The following is a 21,691-nucleotide window of genomic DNA, read 5'->3' on the forward strand; positions in this document are numbered from 1 at the left end:
TGATCAAACCCCTTTTGTCCCTTCAGAGCTACTGAAGTAAGCTTATACTATCTTGCCTCGTCTATTTACAATCTTCCAATTGTATATGTTCCCTTTTGGAATACAACAGCCAACTTCAAACCACTTCCTATGCAACATCTTATTTATGCTCTCCTGGTTCCCTCTGTTCGTCACCGTACCAAACCACTTGCCTTCACACCTGTTGAAGTTTGACTTTTGCAATGCTCCTGGAGCAGTATGGTGGCACAGAGGTTAGCACTGTTGTCTCACAGCACCAGGGACCCGGGTTCGATTCCCGGCTTGGGTCAGTATGTGGAATCTGCATGTTCTCCCCGTGTCTGCGTAGGTTTCCTCCGGGTGCTCCGGTTTCCTCCCGCAGTCCGAAAGACGTGCTGGTTTGTTGGATTGGCCATGCTAAATTCTCTCTCAGTGTACCTGAACAGGCAGCTGAGTGTGGCGACTAGGGGATTTTCACATTAACTTTGTTGCAGTGTTAAAATAAGACTACTTTTGACACTAATAAAATAAACTTTAAAGCTTTAAGGAGATTGCCAGTGATATGAAGATTATGGCTCCCACACCTTCCCAAAAGAAAATATAAACAAAAGACTTAAAATGCATTTGTTTTTCAATGTTGGAATGCTTCGATCAATAGTAGGGAGGGATTTCAAAGCATTAATCTCTTCAAGGGATTCAGACATTCAAGATATCAAACAATCACATTCTTCCCATTGTTGCAATGCATATTAACCAGACGTTCTATCCCACTAAGAAGTCTCACATCACCAGGTTAATGTCCAACAGGTTTATTTGGAACCACGAGCTTTCAGAGCGCTTCTCCAGGTGCTGCGGTGTTAATGTAAGGGAACATCTTGGGACACTAAGGGGCAATTTAGTATGGCCAATCCACCTAAAGTGCACATCTTGAGCCACTAAAAGGGCATTCAGCATGGCCAATCCACCTGAACTGCACATCTTGGGACACTAAGGGGCAATTTAGCATGACCAATCCACCTAACCTGCACATCTTGAGATACTGGGGGTGCTATTTTACCATTTTGATTCCAAGTGTTGGGCGGACTTGAAACTGGGAGTGTTTCAGATCTGACTTTTAGACCTGTTCTCAGGTGCCCCCATACGCACTCTGCCTGAAAAAATGTCATGATGTGGAGATGCCGGCGTTGGACTGGGGTAACCACAGTAAGAAGTTTAACAACACCAGGTTAAAGTCCAACTACCAAATAAACCTGTTAGACTTTAACCTGGTGTTGTTAAACTTCTTACTGAAAAAATATCAGCAATTCTCAAATGCGCTGTAGAGGCCTGTGGGCGGGGCTTAATGCACCTGAAATCCTGCAGCTCCAATCAGAGCCTCCAACTGCGCATGCGCAGAAAAAAAATGATAGAATGCGGCTCCCCAACCACATCGCTCCCGGGCCAGATAATGCCTCCCCCCCAGCCCCCATGGACATTACTCCACCCCCACAACATTACTGACCCCCTTATCCCCCCACCCCTCCGTCACCCAGATCGATTGAAGGCTCCTCCCCCCTACCCCCAATCGATCTCAGGCACAGTGGCAGCAGATCCCCCTTCCCCCTCACTGATCACAAGTAGAGAGATGTCGGACCCACCTTCACCCCCTCCCCCACAACCCCCCTATCGATCTCAAGCAGAGAGCCGTCGGACGCTTGGTACTTACCTCCTCACTAGCTGGAGCGCCCGAATAAGACTTTTGTAGAGCATGTGTGTTTCGTGCCGAATCTGGACGGGCGAACGTGGCGGTAAAGGGGGAAGTGCCGGTAAGGATTGCAGCCCAATTATGTCAATTTAAATGCATACAAATGCATTCAAATGGCCCTCACGCCCGTTTCGGGCACGGTCCCGATCGTGGCCATTTTCGGGCCTTGGTAAAGGGGGAACCGGCGGGGAGGCGGGTGCGGATCATGCTACTCGCCTCACGCCCGATTCTACCAAGTTTTCGCGCCCGAAAACGGGTGCAACGTGATAGGAAAATCGGGCTCTCAGGAACAATTTAACATGGCCAATCCACCTAACCAGCATAGCTTAAATATCGAGCAAGAATTTGGAATTGGAACCCTGCATGTTTTTAAAATTACCATTTAAATGTTTAAATGTTCCAGTATTTACACTGGCTTTGCCATTGAGCAGAAACATTTTTTTAATGAACATCTATATATATGTATAGAAGCAGATTTTTAGCCCTCTGCATGACCTCTGTCTTTGAAATGCAGAGATAGCGCTCCCTTTGATAACTCCTGAATGGATGTTCCTTTCCTGGGATTTTCCTGGCTCCATGCAATGTTTGAAATGCAGCTTACCTGATCCGAGGGACAAATTTTGATTCATAAAGGAGTCAAAAGGTGTGAATTGTCTCGCATACCTGGCTCCTTATCAATGCATAACTTGCAACCCTGTGCCAAGACAAATTTCTCCACCCCTACCCCGTGCATTGTGCATACCTCTCCCCTGTCATTATCGTTCCTCCTCCTGCATGTGTGAACAATCGCCAGCCACCCAGCTTCCTACTAATTGTTACACCGACGTGATTTTAATACTCAAAAACCACTTGTAAGAGATTGCCCTTCTTAATTAACGGTGTGTTTTTCTTTTGTCAATTATTTATGGATGGCTTCACTTTTACCCGTTCCTGGCATCGCTTTGAAAGTAGAAAGTGAGAAGCCGTCTGCCAAGGGCAGTTGTTTGATATCCCACCACGTTTTCTTTGTTGATGCTCAAAACATGAAAGAAGACTTTAGGCTAATTTCTTCTCTCTCTCTTCTCTCGCTCTCTGTTCTCCTACAAGGAATGGCTGCTTTTGTCAGCCTGCTGGGTATGCAGCCACTTCACAAGTTTTTTTTAAAAAAATACTTTTGAAATCGGCTGCATAATAAGTGCAATGAAGCAATCCTGCTGTCAAAAAAACATTTGCCGCGAAAACACACAATTCCTACCTAATCCTTGCTAAACATTTCAATGAAGGAAACCTCAGCTTGCACACTCTGGCAAACAAGTTCAATCAGGTCAAACAAACTGGGACCGCTTTGCAGGGATAGTGGACTCTCTGAATATATTTTTCTCCCCCTTCTGTGACTTGAATATTTACTCTCTTTCCTCTCTCCCTGAGGAGGGTGAATTTGGTAGGCAATAATTTTTTTTTGGAAGAACACTATCCCAGGTTTGAAAAAAGAGACTGGTTTGATTCTAACTTTTCCCTTTTAAAGGGTTAGCTGTTTGATGTGGGTACTTTGATCTTTCTTGCTTGGTGCCGCAATTCTTTTACCTCTGATTCAGAGGTAAGCTTTATTTTTAATCTGATTTATCCCTTTTTAAACGTTCTATTTCTTCGAGGAGGGTAACTTCCCTCAGAAAACCACTGGGTTAATGGGTTAAATGGGGCGGCACGGTGGCACAGTGGTTAGCGCTGCTGCCTCACAGCAGCGGGGACCAGGGTTCGATTCCCGGCTTGGGTCACTGTCTGTCTGTGTGGAGTCTGCACGTTCTCCCCGGGTTTCTCCGGGTGCTCCGGTTTCCTCCCACAGTCCGAAAGATGTGCTGGTTAGGTGCATTGGCCGTGCTAAATTCTCCCTCAGTGTACCGGAACAGGAGCTGGAGTGTGGCGACTAGGGGATTTTCACAGTAACTTCATTGCAGTGTTAATGTCCGCTTACTTGTGACACTAATAAATTAAACACTGTGGCTCCGAGTTTGGAACTAGCGAAAATGGGAATCATCATAGAATCCCTATAAAGCAGAAAGAGGCCATTCTGCCCATCGAGTCTGCACCGATCTCAATCCCACCCAGGCCAGATCTCCATAACCCCACTTGTTTACCCTGGTAGTCCCCCGACGCTAAGGGGCAATTTAGCATGGCCAGTCCACCTAACCCGCACATCTTTGGACTGTGAGAGGAAATCAGAGCACCCGGAGGGAACCCACGTAGACACGGGGAGAACGTGCAGACTCCGGACAGACAGTGACCCAAGCCGGGAATCAAACTCGGGTCTCTGGCACTGTGAGGCAGCAGTGCTAACCACTGCGCCACCATGCCGCCCATGAAAGATCTAAGTTGCCACATTAAAGTCCCGACCCCCTCAACCGTTGGATTGTCCATTCACCATGACTTGTCCACTTTTACTTCCACTCCCTCCCCTTCTCAAATACAGAGTGAAACTTGCTGTGTGGGGTTGTGATTGGTCGTATCTCCATTACCTGGCACAGCTGGTTCATGTGCAGGTCCCAAATATTGACAAGTGGTTTCAATGATGAGACATGATGGGAATTATGGCATGAGCACCGTGACATCTAAATTGACAAGGGTGTCACGTGTGGGGCTAGAATGCTCAAAGCTGCCAGGGTGTAGGTTAAACCATGGGGAATGGAGACACTGGCTGAGGGTGGCACAGCGGCATCTAAGGAAGCAGGAAGCAGCAGCTGGCCACCCCTGGATCATTCACTCAGGAATCTCAAAGGCGGTCCAGATCTTCCCGAATTCACTCTGTCCGTGACCCCGTTCAATCTCGCTCTCTATCACCAAAGGGAGTCCCACAGGGGGTCAGCCAAAGGAAGCTGGGCCCTCCAGGCCTTGCCTCTCCGGAGGGCAAACACCAAAGTCATTGAAGACAAATGGGCCAACGAGTCAGCGGGCTGCCTCCACCCCAGCTGAGGATATCGGGACAGCTGTCTCAAAGTGCTGGGGACCCAGGTTTGATTCCGGCTTGGGTGACCATGTCTGTGCGGAGTTTGCATGTTCTCCCCGTGTCTGCATGGGTTTTCTCCAGGTACTCTGGTTTCCTCTTACAGTCATAGTTTAAAGTTTATTTATTATTGTTACAAGTAAGGCTTACATTAACACTGCAATGAAGTTACTGTGAAAATCCCCGAGTCGCCACACTCCGGTGCCTGTTCGGGTACACTGAGGGCGAATTTAGCATGGCCAATGCACCTAACCTGCATGTCTTTCTGACTGTGGGAGGAAACTAGAGCACCCGGAGGAAACCCACGCAAACACGGGGAGAACGTTAAAACTCCACACAGACAGTGACCCAAGTCGGAGATTGAACCCGGGACTCTGGCGCTGTGAGGCAGCAGTGCTAACCACTGTGCCACCGTGCCACCCAACACGAAGGTTAAGTGATTTTGCCATGCTAAATTGCCCCTTAGTGTCCAAATATACGTAGGTTAGGGAAATAGGCCATACATAGGTTTCCCCCAGGTGCACATGTGCAGGTTAGGTGGATTGGCCATGCTAAATTGTCCGTTAGTTTCAGGGGGATCAACAGAGTGAATACCTAGGGGTACAGGGATTAGGTCAGGGTGGGATTGTGGTCTGTGCAGGTTCGATGGACTGAATGGCCTCCTTCTGTACTGTAGGGATTCTATGATTGAAGAGCATCAGCCATCAAACTCAATGGGATGTTGAACATAGTCAAAGGGGAAGCATGTAAGTGAAAAGGTCATGACCACACCAAGGATAATGCACTTAATTTTGCTCACCAGTGAAGTGTAGCAGAGACGAACCACAAGGTTAACGTTCAACATCATGAGTTTGTTCATGAGGGAAAATTGGAGCAAACTGGGCTTCCTATCCCACCATGGGAGTGTCTGAGGTCCCCCTGTTGCGCAGTTTGAGATTGTCAAGGGTTTCGATAAAAGCATTCTTTATTTCTTTCTGGTTGTATCACAGCTTGGGATGGCTCCTTCTCTGCCCAAGACCGCAAAAAGCTACAAAAGGTCATGAATGAAGCCCAGTCCAACACGCAAACCAGCCTCCCATCCATTGACTCTGTCTTCACTTCCCCTTGCCTCAGCAAAGCAGCCAGCATAACCAATGACCCCACACGCCCCGGACATTCTCTCTTCCATCTTCTACTGTCGGGAAAAAGATACAAAAGTCTGAGGTCACGTACCAACCGACTCAAGAACAGCTCCTTCTCTGCTGCTGTCAGACTTTTGAATGGTACTCTCATTAAGTTGATCTCTCTCTGCACCCTAGCTAGGACTGTAACACTACATTCTGCACTCTCTCGTTTCCTTCTCTATGAATGGTATGCTTTGTCTGTATAGCACTCAATAAACAATACTTTTCACTGTATGTTAATACATGTGACAATAACAAATCAAATCAAAAAGCGAACCCATGAATTTGTTAAAATTGTGGGTGTACGGTTAGAGGACAGACTCCGACATGTCGAAGGTAGTTTCAGGACCGGTATCAAAGGCGGAAAATGACTGATCGTGAATTTTTCCTCCTCCCTGGCACCCTGTTTAACACATTGTTTAATTTTCAATTTAATTGAAATCAGTGGAAGAAAAATAATGGACGAGTTGTTAAATGTGCAGCCAATTCACTCCTGTCCATTCTTTACTCGCCAACAAAAATTACAATCACCCTCATAGAGCCATTGACAGTTGGAATAATGACCAGTGCAGAGAATGGGAAGTTAAACATCTGGATGTAGTTGAGGAACAACTGGAGGCTATAATGGGGCGGGGGGCGGGGAGCATTATGGTTCTTCCAGTTGGATGATCCAGCATGGACTAACTGGTATTGTGTGGAAAGTTGATGCAGTGGACCTTGACTCTATCCCCATCCGATGCCTCCTCTCACACCTTCCACTAGGCTACTTGTGATAACACCCAGGACTTGCATGGGGAAATCACTGATTAACTCCCCTGTTGGACTCATTGAATACAAGCTCTCTGGGGATTGGTAATTAGCCAACCAGGTGGAGCACGTATACCGAGCCCTGTATAAAGCAGGCCCCTGAGCGGGTCCATTATTGCATTGTTTCGATTGGGATGTGTTGTATTCACCACAGGCTTGTGGTTTTGCTTTACTTCATTTTGTGTAATAAAGCACCGTTCCTTTATAGCCGACTCCTAGAGTTATTATACCATGGAAAGTACGGACTGTGGCTTTAAAAAAGGTACTGTCGGAGTCCAGTGCATCCTGGGTGGCACGGTGGCACAGTGGTTAGCATTGCTGCCTCAGAACACCAGGGACCTGGGTTCAATTCCGGCCTCGCGTCACTGTGTGAAGTTTGCACGTTCTCCCCCGTGTCTCTGTGGGTTCCCTCCGCGTGCTCTGGTGTCCTCCCACAGTCTGAAAGATGTGCGGGTTAGGCCATGCTAAATTACCCCTTAGTGTCAGGGGGATTATCAGGGTAAATGTGTGGGGTTGTGGGAATAGAATCTGTGTGGTTCGATGCAGACTCGATGGGCCAAATGGCCTCCTTCTGCACTGTCGGGATTCTATGATTCTTCAAAGCGAATGCGAAGTAAAACTTAGAAGGGCAGCAGTAACTCATTCTCATTTGCATCTCTTTTGCCCTCCGTACTTGCCCTCTTTTTCCCTCCCTTCTTTTCCCAATGGCACACCCTCTGCTGCCAAGATTACTTCCCTCCGACTCACCTGATGAAGAGGTAACGCTCCGAAAGCTCGTGCTACCAAATAAACATATTGGACTTTAACCTGGTGTGAGACTACTTACTGTGCTTACCCCAGTCCAACGCTGGCAACTCCACATCATGACTTCCCTCCGAAACATTCATGCCATGACATAACCAGCCACCAGGTGGTGTTCTAAAGGAGCCGAGGGTTCCACTCACTCCAGGTTTCCCTCCTGTGGATGCAAAGCTTGGTTGAAGGGATCTAGCCCGCCCTCCGTGTACAAAGCATTCCCCGTTTTCCCACCCCACATCGCCAAGCACTGAAGGAGTGGCCATTTTCCGGAGAGGATTTGCAGCACGCATAATCAGGAAATTACAGAACAAAAAGTGTATTTTGAGGAATGGTGTTTGCAAGTTATGGGCATCGCTGGCCAGGCTGGTATTTATTGTCCCTCACACCACCCCTCATCCCTGGGGAGGTTGGTAGTGGGGCTTTCCTCATGCACCACTGCTACCCATGTGGTGACGTTCGATCGGAAATTCCAGGATTTGGGCCCAACAGTAATGAACCCAGGTTGGTGCGTGGCTTGGAGAGAAATTGAAGGTGATGGTTCTTGTCTATTTTATGGATTTGATTTTCCTCAGAGCATCGCAGAGCTGACACGAGTGTACAACAGCGTTTACTGATAGTGCTTTAAAATGTCTTGGTAATCACAAACTGTCTGCTTCCAACTCAGCTTCCAGCAGCTTCTGGGGTGAATGTTTACTTTGCTCTGAGTCAGCACCCAGACTTAACCAGTCAAGCACGTTGAGCAAGGATAGAAACATAGAAACATAGAAACTAGAAGCAGTGGTAGGCCATTCGGCCCTTGCAGCCTGCTCCATCATTCATTTCGGTCATGGCTGATCATCGAATTCAATATCCTGATCCCCCCCTTTCCCCCCCATATCCCTTTATCCCTTTAGTCCCAAGAGCTATATCTAATTTCTTCATGAAATCACACAAACTTTGGCCTCAACTACTTTCCGTGGTAGTGAATGACACAGATTCACTCGGTGAAGAAATTTCTCCTCACCTCAATCCTCATGGGTGGCACGGTAGCACAGTGGTTCGCACTGCTGCTTCACAGCTCCAGGGACCTGGGTTCAATTCCCGGTTTGGAGTTTGCACATTCGCCCCATGTCTGTGTGGGTTTGCTCCGGGTGCTCCGGTTTCTTCCCATATTCTGAAAGAGATGCTGGTTAGGTACATTGAAAGAAGTCTAACAACACCAGGTTAAAGTCTAACAGGACCTGTTGTACTTTAACCTGGTGTTGTTAGACTTCTTACTGTGTTTACCCCAGTCCAACGCTGGCATCTCCACATCATAGGTACATTGACCCAGACTGTGGCGACTAGGGGAATTTCACAGTAACTTCATTGCAGTATTAATGTAAGCCTTCGTTGTGACTAATAAATAAAACTTTTTATTCTCAAACTATGACCTCTAGTTCTGGACTATCCCACCATCAGGAACATTCTTTCTGACTCTATCCTGTCTAACCCTGTTAGAATTTTATAAATTTCTATGAGATCCCCTCTCACTCTTCTAAACTCCAGTGAATAAAATCCTAACCGACTTAGTCTCTCCTCATATGACAGGCCTGCCATCCCAGGAATCAGCCTGGTAAACCTTCGCTGTGCTCTCTCTATAGCAAGGATCAGATGCCAAACCCTCATAATCAATTAGGTGGATTGGCCATGCTAAATTGCCCCTTAGTGTATCCGAACAGGCGCTGGAGTGTGGCGACTAGGGGATTTTCACAGTAACTTCATTGCAGTGTTAACGTAAGCCTACTTGTCACACTAATAAATAAACTTAGTCATGGCCGTGTATTGATTTACCCTTTTGCTTTTATTTGATTTGTTATTGTCAGATGTGTTGGGACCCAGTGTAAAGTTTTGTTTATTGCGCACTGTACAGACAAAGCATACCGTTCATAGAGAAGGAAAGGAGAGAGTGCAGAATGTTATAGTCATAGCTAGGGTGTAGAGAAAGATCAACTTAATACGAGGTGAGTCCATTCAAAAGTCTGATGACAGCAGCAGGGAAGAAGCTGTTCTTGAGTCGGTTGGTACATGTCCTCAGATTTTGTATCTTTTTCCTGACGGAAGATGATGGAAGAGAGAGTGTCCAGAGTGCTTGGGGTTATGCTGGCTGCTTTTCCGAGGCAGTGAGAAGTACATATGGGGTTGATGGATGGGAGGCTGGTTTGTGTGATGGACTATGTTCACAACACTTTGTACTTCCTTGCAGTCTTAGAGCAGGAGCCGTACCAAGCTGCGATACAACCAGAAAGGATGCTTTCTGTGGTGCATCTGTAAAAGTTGGTGAGAGTCTGTTTTGTGATATGGAAAAACAGGTTACATCAACTTGGAATGTATAACCATATTTAGATATTTATCTTGGCTAATCAGTTTTTTTCCCCCAAAGGCATTATTACGACTTACTATCTTTAGTTTACACTCTCCTTTCTCTCTGATTGCCCCACAATGGTTGAAATTCCTGGTTTTACTAATTTCTCCACAGAAAAAAATAAATAAACGTGAACCTTAAGTGGCATTTCCTGTGGTGGAAAAAGCAAACTCCATCTTCCTTTCTCGGAAGCTTAGCCACTTTAACACTGTTTCTCTCTCACGGCGGCACAGTGATCAGCACTGCTGCCTCACAGCACCAGGGAGCTGGGTTTGATTCTGGTATTGGGTCACTGGAGGTGCAGAGTCTGCACATTCTCCCCGTGTCTACGTGGGTTTCCTCCGGGTGCTCCGGGTGTGCCAAAGAAGCAAACCCGCGTGTTTCCCAACCGGAAACCATGGATGAAGATGGATATCCACTGCTTGCTGAAGTCCAGGTCTGAGGCCTTCAAGTCACGCGACCCTGATCTATACAAGAAAGCCAGATATGATCTACAGAGATCACCAAAGATGCCAAAAGACAGTACCGGGCTAAACTAGAGACCCAGGCCAGCCACATGGACTCCCGCCGAGTATGGCAAGGTCTGCAACACATAGCAGGCTACAAGATGAAGGCATGTAAAATCACCAGCTCCTACGCACCCCTCCCTGATGAGCTCAATGCATTCTATGCCCATTTTGAGAAAGAGCTCAGTAAGAGCACACCCTCCTTCCCAGGAGCCTCAGACGAACTTATATCCAAGATCACCATTGCCGATGTCAGAGTAGCTTTCTCAAAAGTCAACTCACGGAAAGCGACTGGCTCGGATGGGGTACCCGGACGAGCACTCGGATCCTGTGCAGATCGGCTGGCGGGGGTATTCACAGACATCTTCAGCCTCTCTTTACACCAATCTGAGGCCCCTACATACTTCAAGAAGATGACCATCATCCCGGTGTCATAGAAAAGCCAGTCAGTGTGTCTTTTTGGTGTCCATTCCACCAACAACTTGTCCTGATCCGTCCAAACAGACACTATAGTTAAGAAAACCCACCAATGCCTCTTCTTTCTAAGGAGATTAAGGAAATTTGGCATGTCAACCACAACCCTCACCAACTTCTACAGATGCACCATAGAAAGCATCCTTTCTGGTTGTATCACAGTTTGGTATGGCTCCTGCTCTGCCCAAGACTGCAAGAAACTACAAAGGATCGTGAATGAAACCCAGTCCATCATGCAAACCAGCCTCCCATCCATTGACTCTGTCTACACTTCCTGCTGCCTCGGCAAAGCAGCCAGCATAATCAAGGATCCCACGCACCCTCGGACATTCTCTCTTCCACCTTCTTCTGTCAGGAAAAAGATACAAAAGTCTGAGGTCAGGTACCAACTGACTCAAGAACAGCTTCTTCCCTGCTGCCATCAGACTTTTGAATGGACCTACCTCACACCCTACACTACATTCTGTAACACTACATTCTGCACTCTCTCCTTTCCTTCTCTATGAATGGTCTGTATAGCATGCAAGAAACAATACTTTTCACTGTATACTAATACATGTGACAATAATAAATCAAATCAAATCAGAATCAATTTCCTCCCACAATCTGAAAGATGTGCTGGTTAGGTGGATTGGCCATACTAAATTCTCCCTCAGTGTACCTGAACAGGCGCTGGAGTGTGGCTACAAGGGGATTTTCACAGTAATCTCATTGCAGTGTTAATGTAAGCCTACTTCCGACATTAATAAATAAAAGGAAATAAAAATTATTCCTATATTGCTGTTAACTCCTTTTCTCGGTCTGTTTCCTTTGACTCTTACAGTTGCCCTGCATCCTTCTGGTGTTCTCTTCCTGTCTCTTTTTATTGCCCTGCTATTGCCTGCCTTATCTTTGTCTTTCTCTGGGCATTGGGCATCACTGGCTAGACCAGCATATTTATTGCCCATCCCTAATTACCATTCAGAAGGTCGTGATGAGCTGCCTTCTTGAACCGCTGCAGTCCATGTGGCACAGGTCCCTGATTAGCTATTACTCTCTCCCTGTGTCTCAGTTACCCTATTCCTGATTGCGTTTCTTTGTCAAACCTTCTCCCCTCCCCAATTCTTTGCTGTTAGCTGTCCCAGGCTCTTCTGCAACTAATCACTGGTTACTTGTCAACTTAGTAACATTGGAAAAAAATATATCAGGATATAGGAGTTGTGCAACTTGGCACAGTGTTCCCCCTCAAGTAGGGGATCCACTTAAACACAGAACCCGCCCTGCCCATAACTGTGCAGATGAGATCAGGCACTGACCAGATGTGGAGCTGTGGGTGTGAATCTATAACTTACAGTTAAAACTGCACTTCAATTTCAATTACTCGTTTGGTCCAATTCAGGGTCGCAGGGAGCCGGAGCCTAACCTGGGTGCTAACCTGCTAACCTGGGCGGGAGAAACTCAGGATGGGGTGCCTGTCCAACACAGGGCACATGCACACACTCACACACATACACGCACACTCGCACACACACACACGCACACACACACACGCACGCTCACACGCACGCGCGCACACACACACACACGCGCGCGCGCGCACACACACACGCACACTCGCACACACACGCACGCACACTCGCACACACACACACACACGCACACACACATGCATGCGCGAACACACGCACGTGCGCACACACACACACACACGCTCGCGCACACACACGCACACTCGCGCACGCACACACGCACACTCGCACACACACATGCACACACGCATACACACACACTCGCACACAGACTATAACACATACACACACACAAACATGTATGTACACATACACGCACATGCACACACGCATACGCACGCTCACATGCACGCACACACGCTGGCACATACACACACGCACACATTCACATACAGACACACACACATGCACGCATATACACACACACACGCTTGTGCATACACACACGCACACACAGATACATATACACGTACAAACAAATTAAGGGGCAACTTACCATGACCAATCTACCTAAACTGCACATCTTTGGACTGTGGGAGGAAACCGGAGCACCCGGAGGAAACCCATGCAGACACGGGGAGAACATGCAAACTCCACACAGACAAGCCGGGAATCGAACCTGGATCCCTGGAGCTGTGAGGCAGCAGTGCTAACCACTGTGCTACCGTTGGCAAAGACCAGTTGGGGAATGGTCTATTTCGAAACTAGATTTGATGTAATATATAAACTCTGGGCATCAATACAAAGAAAAAAGATAGAATTCAGCCCAAATGTTCTGTTTACTGAAGGGAAAATACAGAAGCTGATTGTGGATCTCTCGGCTTCAGTTCAAACCAAGGGTGATGCCATATCACCCAGACTTGTTTCTGTATTGTGTGCAGAAACAGTGCTACTTTCAACTCACTCAAAGCCCATTCACTTACACAGCATTGAAATCGGGCCCACAGTCACATGAATGAGAAGGGTTCAGCTGCTAATGTTGTTCTCGCAAACCCAGCAGCCGCAGATGCAAAATGGGTGTTTTCCCACCCAGTCCACCAACACCTCTACTTTCTCAGGAGGCTAAGAAAATTCGACATGTCAGCTACGACTCTCACCAACTTTTACAGATGCACCATAGAAAGCACCCTTTCTGATTGTATCACAGCTTGGTAAGGCTCCTGCTCTGTCCAAGACCGCAAGAAACTACAAAGGGTCGTGAATGCAGCCTAATCCATCACGCAAACCAGCCTCCCATCCATTGACTCCGTCTACACTCCCAGCTGCCTTGGAAAAGCAGCCAGCAGACATGCACCCCGGACATTCTCTCTTTCACTTTCTTCCGTCAGGAAAAAGATACAAAAGTCTGAGATAATTTACCAACCAACTCAAGAACAGCTTCTTCCCTGCTGCCATCAGACTTTTGAATGGACCTACCTCGCATTAAGTTGATCTTTCTCTACACCCTAGCTATGACTGTAACACTATATTCTGCACCCTGCCCTTTCCTTCTCCTCTATGTACTCTATGAATATGATGTAGAGTTGCCAGCGTTGGACTGGGGTAGACACAGTAAGTAGTCTCACAACACCAGATTAAAGTCCAACAGGTTTATTTGGTAGCACGAGCTTTCGGAGCGCTGCTCCTTCCTCAGGTGAGTCGCACTCACCTGAGGAAGGAGCAGCGCTCCGAAAGCTTGTGCTACCAAATAAACCTGTTGGACTTTAACCTGTTGTTGTGTGACTACTTACTGTACTCAATGAATCGTATGCTTTATCTGTTTAGTGTGCAATAAACAATACTTTTCACTTTATTCCAATACATGTGACAATAATAAATCAAATCAGCAGTCCTGGCTAAACTGGGTTGATGGGAACACAGTGAACCAGCTTATCACACTTCCTCCCTCACTCTATGTTCAGTAAAAGATGGAAAGAGAGAGAGAGAAAAGGCAGCCCTCTTCACTCACACAGCATTCAAGATAAATGAGCCAGCTAATGGAAGGCAAATTGTTGAACAAAATTGTTCCTTGCACCATCCACTTTTGCAGTGGGGGGTTAATTTTACTTTTGTATCTCTTGTGTACACACGCCATTAACCTCTGCTCTTTATCCTTGGGACCTTACTCTGCAGTAGCAGGAAATCAGGAATGAAAGTGCATGTCAGTAATATGAATGCCTCTCTTTAATTGCTTTCTGCTGTGACTTTGGTTCGGCTTTTGTTGACTTGTTTTGGTTCCAGCCCGTTTCACACTTGCTAAGTTAGGCATCTCGCTTCAAAGAGTGGGAGCTGTAAAAGCTAACATGGATGTCAGCCTTGGCTCAGTGGGTCAACGTAGAATCATAGACCATAAGACCATATGACATAGGAGCAGAATTAGGCCACTCGGCCCATTGAGTCTGCTCAGCCATTCAATCATGGCTGATATTTATCTCATCCCCATTCTCCTGCCTTGTCCCCATAACCCCTGATACCCTTATTGACCAAGAACCTAGCTATCTATAGAACCCCTACAGTGCAGAAGGAGGCCATTCAGCCCATCGAGCCTGTGCCGGCGACAATCTCACCCAGGCCCTATCCCCTTGACCCCATATATTTACCCTGCTAATCCCCCGGCACTAAGGGGCAATCCACCTAACCTGCACATCTTTGGACTGTGGGAGGAAACCAGAGCACCTGGAGGAAACCCACGCAGACACAGGGAGAACGTGCAAACTCCACACACACAGTGGCCTGAGGCTGGAATTGAACCCGGGTCCCTGAAGCTGCGAGGCAGCAGTGCTAACCCCTGTGCCACCGTGCCGCAGAGTCTGAGTCAGAAGGCAGTGGGTCCAAGGCCCATTGCAGAGGATGGAGACTGCCAGCATACAGGGGGAAAGGTCCCCTCGACTCACTTATGCCCCTGAAACAATAAAGGAGTGCTAAACTTTTCGGTGATGTGTTAAACCCATGCCCCGTCTGCCCTCTCAGGGCAAAAGATACCATGGCTCTCGAGAGCCACATTCAGCAATGAAGGAGGCCATTCAGCCCATCCCAGCTTTGTTGGACGCGGAACCCAGAAGCAAAATTCTTCACGTACACGCCAGGAAGTCTACACGAAAAAGAACAAAGGAGTTCTGCCCACTGTCCTGGCCAATGTTTATCCATCAGCCAAATAAAGCCGATTACTTGGACATTCTTCTCATGCCATTTGTGGGATCTTACTGTGCACAAATTGGCTACCATGTGGCCTACATTACAATGGTGACCTTTTATCTTTAAGTGCAACCTTTCGCGGGACGTTGGCATCGCTGGCTAGGCCAGCATTTGTTGCCCACCCCCAGCTGCCCTTGATCAAATCATGGTGAGCTGCCTTCTTGAACCCTGCAGTCCATCTGGTGTAGGTACAACTACAGCACTTGTAAATTTCAAAATTAATGAATTGTTTGCAGAAGCTCTTTGGCACATCCTGAGCTCAGTCGAGGTGTTTTAGAAATGAAGGTCCTTCTTTCTCAGTATGCCAGAAATTACCCTCCCTTTAGAGGCAGCATTTTGCATGATTATTGTGTGGCCTCGGGCAAGAACCTAAGGGGTTAAGCGTATTACGTGACACTTATTTTTGAATCCAAGCTGGTTGTTAAGATTCACTTAAGATTCAGTCCAAAGATGTGCGGGTTAGGTTGATTGGCCATGCTAAAAAAATTGCCCCTTAGTGTCCTGAGATGTGTAGGTTAGAGGGATTAGCGGGTAAAATATGTAAGGATATGGGGATAGGGCCTGGGTGGGATTGTGGTTGGTGCAGACTCGATGGGCTGAATGGCCTCTTTCTGCACTGTAGGGTTTCTATGGTACTCCTGGTGTAACAACATGGATGGGTGCATTGTCGTGAACTGATAATGATTACGTCATTTTATACATTAATTTCCACCACTTGCATCTCTGTCACGCTTGACAGTAATTTGTTCATATGCAATCAGCTCTGGCGGTCATGTGGCGCAGTGGGTAGCAACCCTGCCTCTGAGCCAGAAGCTCCAGGTTCGAGTCCCACCCCAGAGCTTGATGGCCAAGGAAGATGCATACATCACGTGGTCAAACAGGTTGAGTCTGGTGATAACCCCCATGATCTGCATGGGAAATCACTAATTGACTCCCCCAGTTGGCCTCGTTGAATACGAGCCCCCCTAGGGATTGGTAATTAGCCATTCAGGTGGAGCTCCTATACTGAGCTCTATATAAAGCAAGACCCTGAGAGGGTCCATTAATCTTTTAGTCCCAGTTGGGACCTGTTGTGTTCACCACAGGCTTGGGGTTATTGTTTATTTTCATTTTGTGAAATAAAAGCACGGTTTCTTCAAAGCCGACTCCTGGAGTTATTATAAGCATCAACCTGCAAATCCTTCCCACATGCCAACTGACCGGCACTAAGAGTGGGAGAGACTCCTGGACATCCACGCTTGATGTGGAGAGGCGTCTCCTCAAGCTATAAGACCTTAGCGACAGACTAGCGACCTGTTCCGGGAATTACTAGCCACGGATATAGATGGAAAGTCTGACTTAGTGCACCACCAGGAGAAAGAAAAAGGCAATCAGTTTAAGAAAACTTCATGTCCACATCAAGAAGCCAATTTAACAGAGGGACGATGGATTGCCAATCCCACGCTTTTTACAAAAATGCTTTTTAATTGGGGCAAACAACCTTAATCTCATTTTGGAGACAGCCATGATCTTATTGAATGGCGGAGTGGGTTAGGAGGGGCTGAATGGCCTACTCCTGATCCTATGTTCCTGTGTTCCTAACCCAGTAAAGTTAAAGTTAAAGTTTATTTATTAGTATCACAGGTAGGTTTACATTAACACTGCAATGAAGTTACTGTGAAAATCCCCTACAGTTTTACAACTGCGGGAGGGAGTGCGCCATTGGCCAGCGGCAGGATCTTCCGGCCCCACTGCTGTCAATGGGATTTTCATTCAATCCATCCCATGCCAATGGGAAACCCACGGCGACAAGTAGGCTTACATTAACACTACAATGAAGTTACTGTGAAAATCCCCTCGTCGCTACACTCCGGCGCCTCTTGGGATACACTGAGGGAGAATTTAGCACAACCAATGCCCCTAACCAGGGCATCCTTCTGATTGTGGGAGGAAACCGGAGCACCCGGAGGAAACCCACGCAGACACGGGAAGAATGTGCAGACTCCGCACAGACAGAGACCCGAGCCGGGTCCCTGGCACTGTGAGGCAGCAGTGCCAACCACTGTGCCATCATGCCACCTCCTGGACATGGATTTGAATATGGTTCACAGTAGACATAGCCATGAAGTTTTAAAGTTTAAGTTATTTTATCAATAAATTAACTTAAACTTTAAAACTTCATGGATATTTGAAAGCAAAGATGAGGATTTTAAAATCAAGGTGATGATAGAAATGGAACATGAACGATGGTGATTTAAGAGTAAACAAATGCAGAGGATGCTGGGAAATATTCAGCAGGTCTGGCAGCACTTGTAGGGAGGGGAAGAAAAGGGAATGCCCAGGGCTATCTTCAACTTACTTATGCCCCTGCAACAGCAATGAAGGAGTGCTAAACTTTCCAATGTTGTATTAAACCCAGACCCAGTCTGCCCTCCCAGGGCAAAAGATACCACGGCTCTCTTGAGTCCAATTCAGCAATGAAGGAGGCCATTCAGCCCATCAAGCCCACCCCAGCTTTGTTGCATGCGGGACCCATAAGCAAAATCATCACACTCACATCGGGACGATCACCCTTACACCGCCGCTGCGGCATGTTTTGCGGCGGAAAAAGGTGACCCACCAATTTCCGACAGCGGGATCTTCCAGTCCCGCCGCTGTCAACAGGTTTTTCAGTTGTTCGCACCCTCCACTGCTGGGGAGCCTGAGGTAGGGGGAGAGCAGGGTTCAGGGGTTGGCAGTGGAACTGGAAGATCCTGGCGGAAACAGCAGGAAACTTTCAGCCAACATTTCAAGTCCGTACGACTCTTCTTCAGAACTTTAGGTGCTTTAGGAGCACTCATCTAGAAGTTCACTCCAACATTAATCCTTAAATATTACTTCCTCAGCTAAATTACACCAAGAACAGAATTGCTGATATGTGTTTGAAGTAGATACCCTTAAAAACTTAAGAAATAAGTTTGATTTTGCCGATTTAAATACATATACATATCTTTTGCTGGGATGCTTTATATTATTTATCTTCGTATTTAGCAGTGGAACAGTGTGGGACTGGGATAACTTGGACAAGAAACCTGGGACCAGGGAGGTGAACTATCTCAGATCCTTCCTTCCTGTTTCTTCTCTGCTCCTTCACTCTTTCATCGCACTCCACAGCTGCTTAAAGTCTGTTCATCTGCAGCACTTGGGCAGCATGGTGGCACAGTGGTTAGCACTGCTGCCTCACAGCACCAGGGACCCGGGTTCAATTCCTGCCTCAGGTTACTGTCTGTGTGGAGATTGCATGTTCTCCCCATGTCTGCGTGGGTTTCCTCCGGGTGCTCCGGCTTCCTCCCACAGTCCAAAGGTGTGCGGGTTTAGGTTGATTGGCTGTGCTATATTGCCCCTTAGTGTCAGGGGAACTAGGAGGGTAAATACGTGGAGTTACAGGGATAGGGCCTTGGTGGGAATGTTGTCGGTGCAAACCCGATGGGCCAAATGGCCTCCTTCGGCACTGTAGGTGATTCTACGAGAGATCATCGATTTCACAGAATCCCTACAGTGCAGAAGGAGGCCATTCGGCCCATCGAATCTGCACTGACAACAATCCCACCCAGGCCCTATCCCCATCAACCCATATATTTACCCCGCTAATCCCTCGAACCTACGCATTCTGGAAAACTAAAGGCAATTTAGCATGGCCAATCAACCTAACCCACACATCTTCGGACTGTGGGAGGAAACCGGAGCACCCAGAGGAAACCCACGGGGAGAGTGTGCAAACTCCACACAGACAGTGACCCGAGCCAGGAATCGAACCCAAGTCCCTGGTGCTGTGAGGCAGCAGTGCTAACCACTGTGCCACCGTACCGCCCTAATTTGAAACATTAGCTTGTGTTCTCTCCCTGAAAGTGTTGCTTGACCTGCTGAGTTGGTTTGCAACATATTCCCTTTTTATTCCCACGCGGATTTGAAGCCAGCTCTCGGGACCGGAATCTTACCACCGTTCGCACCGATGGGATTTTCCCATCCCGCTGCAGTGAACGGAGATTTGGCTGGGCGCCCAGATTGTCCGACCTTACTGCAGCGGGACGCAAACAGCAGGTAAGAGCGCGCCACGAGAGTTTCGCCCCCCCGCGTTATTTCGACCATCGCGGTTGCTGAGCTGCCCTCAACCCTTGGCACCGTCTTGTCTTGGTTACATCTTTCTGATGGGGGAGTTGTCAGTGATTGGTGGCACCCTTATCTGTTTTCCTCCAGTGGAACAAGCAGAGATCGCTGCCTGCAAGCTGAAGGAGAAAGGACAATTAGCTCGCTGGAGGGAACAACAAAGACGGAAGCTATTCCCTTTTGATTAGAAATCAGGGCCCATTTGGATTAAACATGGAAACTTCCAACTCGGAGAAGGGTTGTTGACCTGCAAGTTGTTGGTCAAAAAACCCAAGCACAATGTCCTCTTGGCCCAGCTGCTGGGTGAAAGGGTATTGAGAGGTTATTGTACACATCATGCATCATATCCAGTATTATACTGTGTGTGGTCTTCGGAAACCCAAAACTAACATCTATTCAATAACAGCTTGGCCGGGACTCTTTGCAAAAGCTCTCAATGCTTGTCGGCAGAAAAAGGCGACATTCATCTGCTGTACTCGAGATTCCTTTGCTTGGTTCATCTTGTTGCTACCAGGTTTGGCATCCGAATGAGCCCAGTCTCACACTGTCCATCTGTTAAAAAGATAGATTCAACCCACTTAACATAAAGCATGTAAATGTGATATTTATTCTTAAATCACTAAAATCTAATTTATTACAGAAGCTTTTTAAGAGCATTTTTAAGGTCGGCACAGTGGCACAATGGTTAGCAATGCTGCCTCACAGTGCCAGGGACCCAGGTTCAATTTCTCGGGTGACAGTCTGTGTGGAGTTTGCCCCTTCTCCCCATGTTGCATGTGTTTCCTCCGGGTGCTCTGGTTTCCTCCCACACTTCAAAGGTGTGCAGGTTAGGTGGATTAGCCATGCTAAGTTGCCCCTTAGTGTCCCAAGATGTGCAGGTCAGGGGGATTGGCCATGTTAAATTGCCCTTAGTGTCCAAAGAAGTGCAGGTTAGGGGGACTGGCCATGCTAAATTGTCCTTTAGTGTCCAAACATGCATAGGTTAGATGGATTGGCCATGCTAAATTGTCCCTTAATGTCCAAAGATGTGCAGGTAGATAGATTGGTCATGCTAATTTGCCCCTTATTGTCCAAAGATATGCAGGTTCGGTGGATTGGCCATGCTAAATTGCCTTAGTGTTCAAAGATGTGCAGGTTAGGTGGATTGGCCATGCTAAATTGCCTTAGTGTTCAAAGATGTGCAGGTTAGGTGGATTGGCCATGCTAATTTGCCCCTTAGTGTCCAAACATGTGTAGGTTAGGTGGATTGGCCATGTTAAGTTGCCCCTTAGTGTCCAAAGATGTGTAGTTTAGGTAAGTTTTCCATGGTAAATTGTCCCTTAGTGTCCCAAGATGAGTAGGTCAGGGAGATTAGCTCGGTAAATATGTGGGGTCACGGGGATAGGGCAGGGAGTGGGCCTGGTCTGTTTTGGAGAGTCGCTGCAGACTCAATGGATGGAATAGCCTCCTTCCTTAGTCTGGCCCCTCCATCCCTCCACCCCAACAACTCACACCCTCACCCGAGCAGCCATTTAAACTCCTGGGAGAGACAATAAAAGGTGAAAAAACCCTCGGCTAATAATGGTATAACTCTCTATGGGAGGCATTGGAGTGAGGTGTAAGGAAATGGAATTTTGGTGATGGTATCATTGGACGTTGAGATGGCAGTTTATGGTATTATCAACAGTTTTACAATTTAATCCCCACTATTGATGATTTCAATGTTTGATGGTGACTCTACATTCTAAACATGTAAATGTAGTCAACACAAAATCTTCTCAGTGCCTCAGAAGTAATATTTTCTTGTCTGATGCATGGCCACCCTGGGTTAGGAAAGACATTGATAATCTGGAAAGAGTGCAAATAAGATTGATGAGGATGTTGTCAGGACTAGTGGGCCTGAGTGATAGGGAGAGGTTGGCCAGGCTAGGACTTTATTCCTTGGAACGTAGGAGAATGAGGGGTGATCTTCCTGAGGTCTATAAAATCATGAGGGGCATAGATAGGATGAATTCACATCGCCTTTTTCCCAGGGAAGGGGAATTGAAAACTAGAG

The sequence above is a fragment of the Mustelus asterias genome, chromosome 15 (genome assembly GCF_964213995.1).
Source record: "Mustelus asterias chromosome 15, sMusAst1.hap1.1, whole genome shotgun sequence".
NCBI classification, from domain to species: domain Eukaryota; kingdom Metazoa; phylum Chordata; class Chondrichthyes; order Carcharhiniformes; family Triakidae; genus Mustelus; species Mustelus asterias.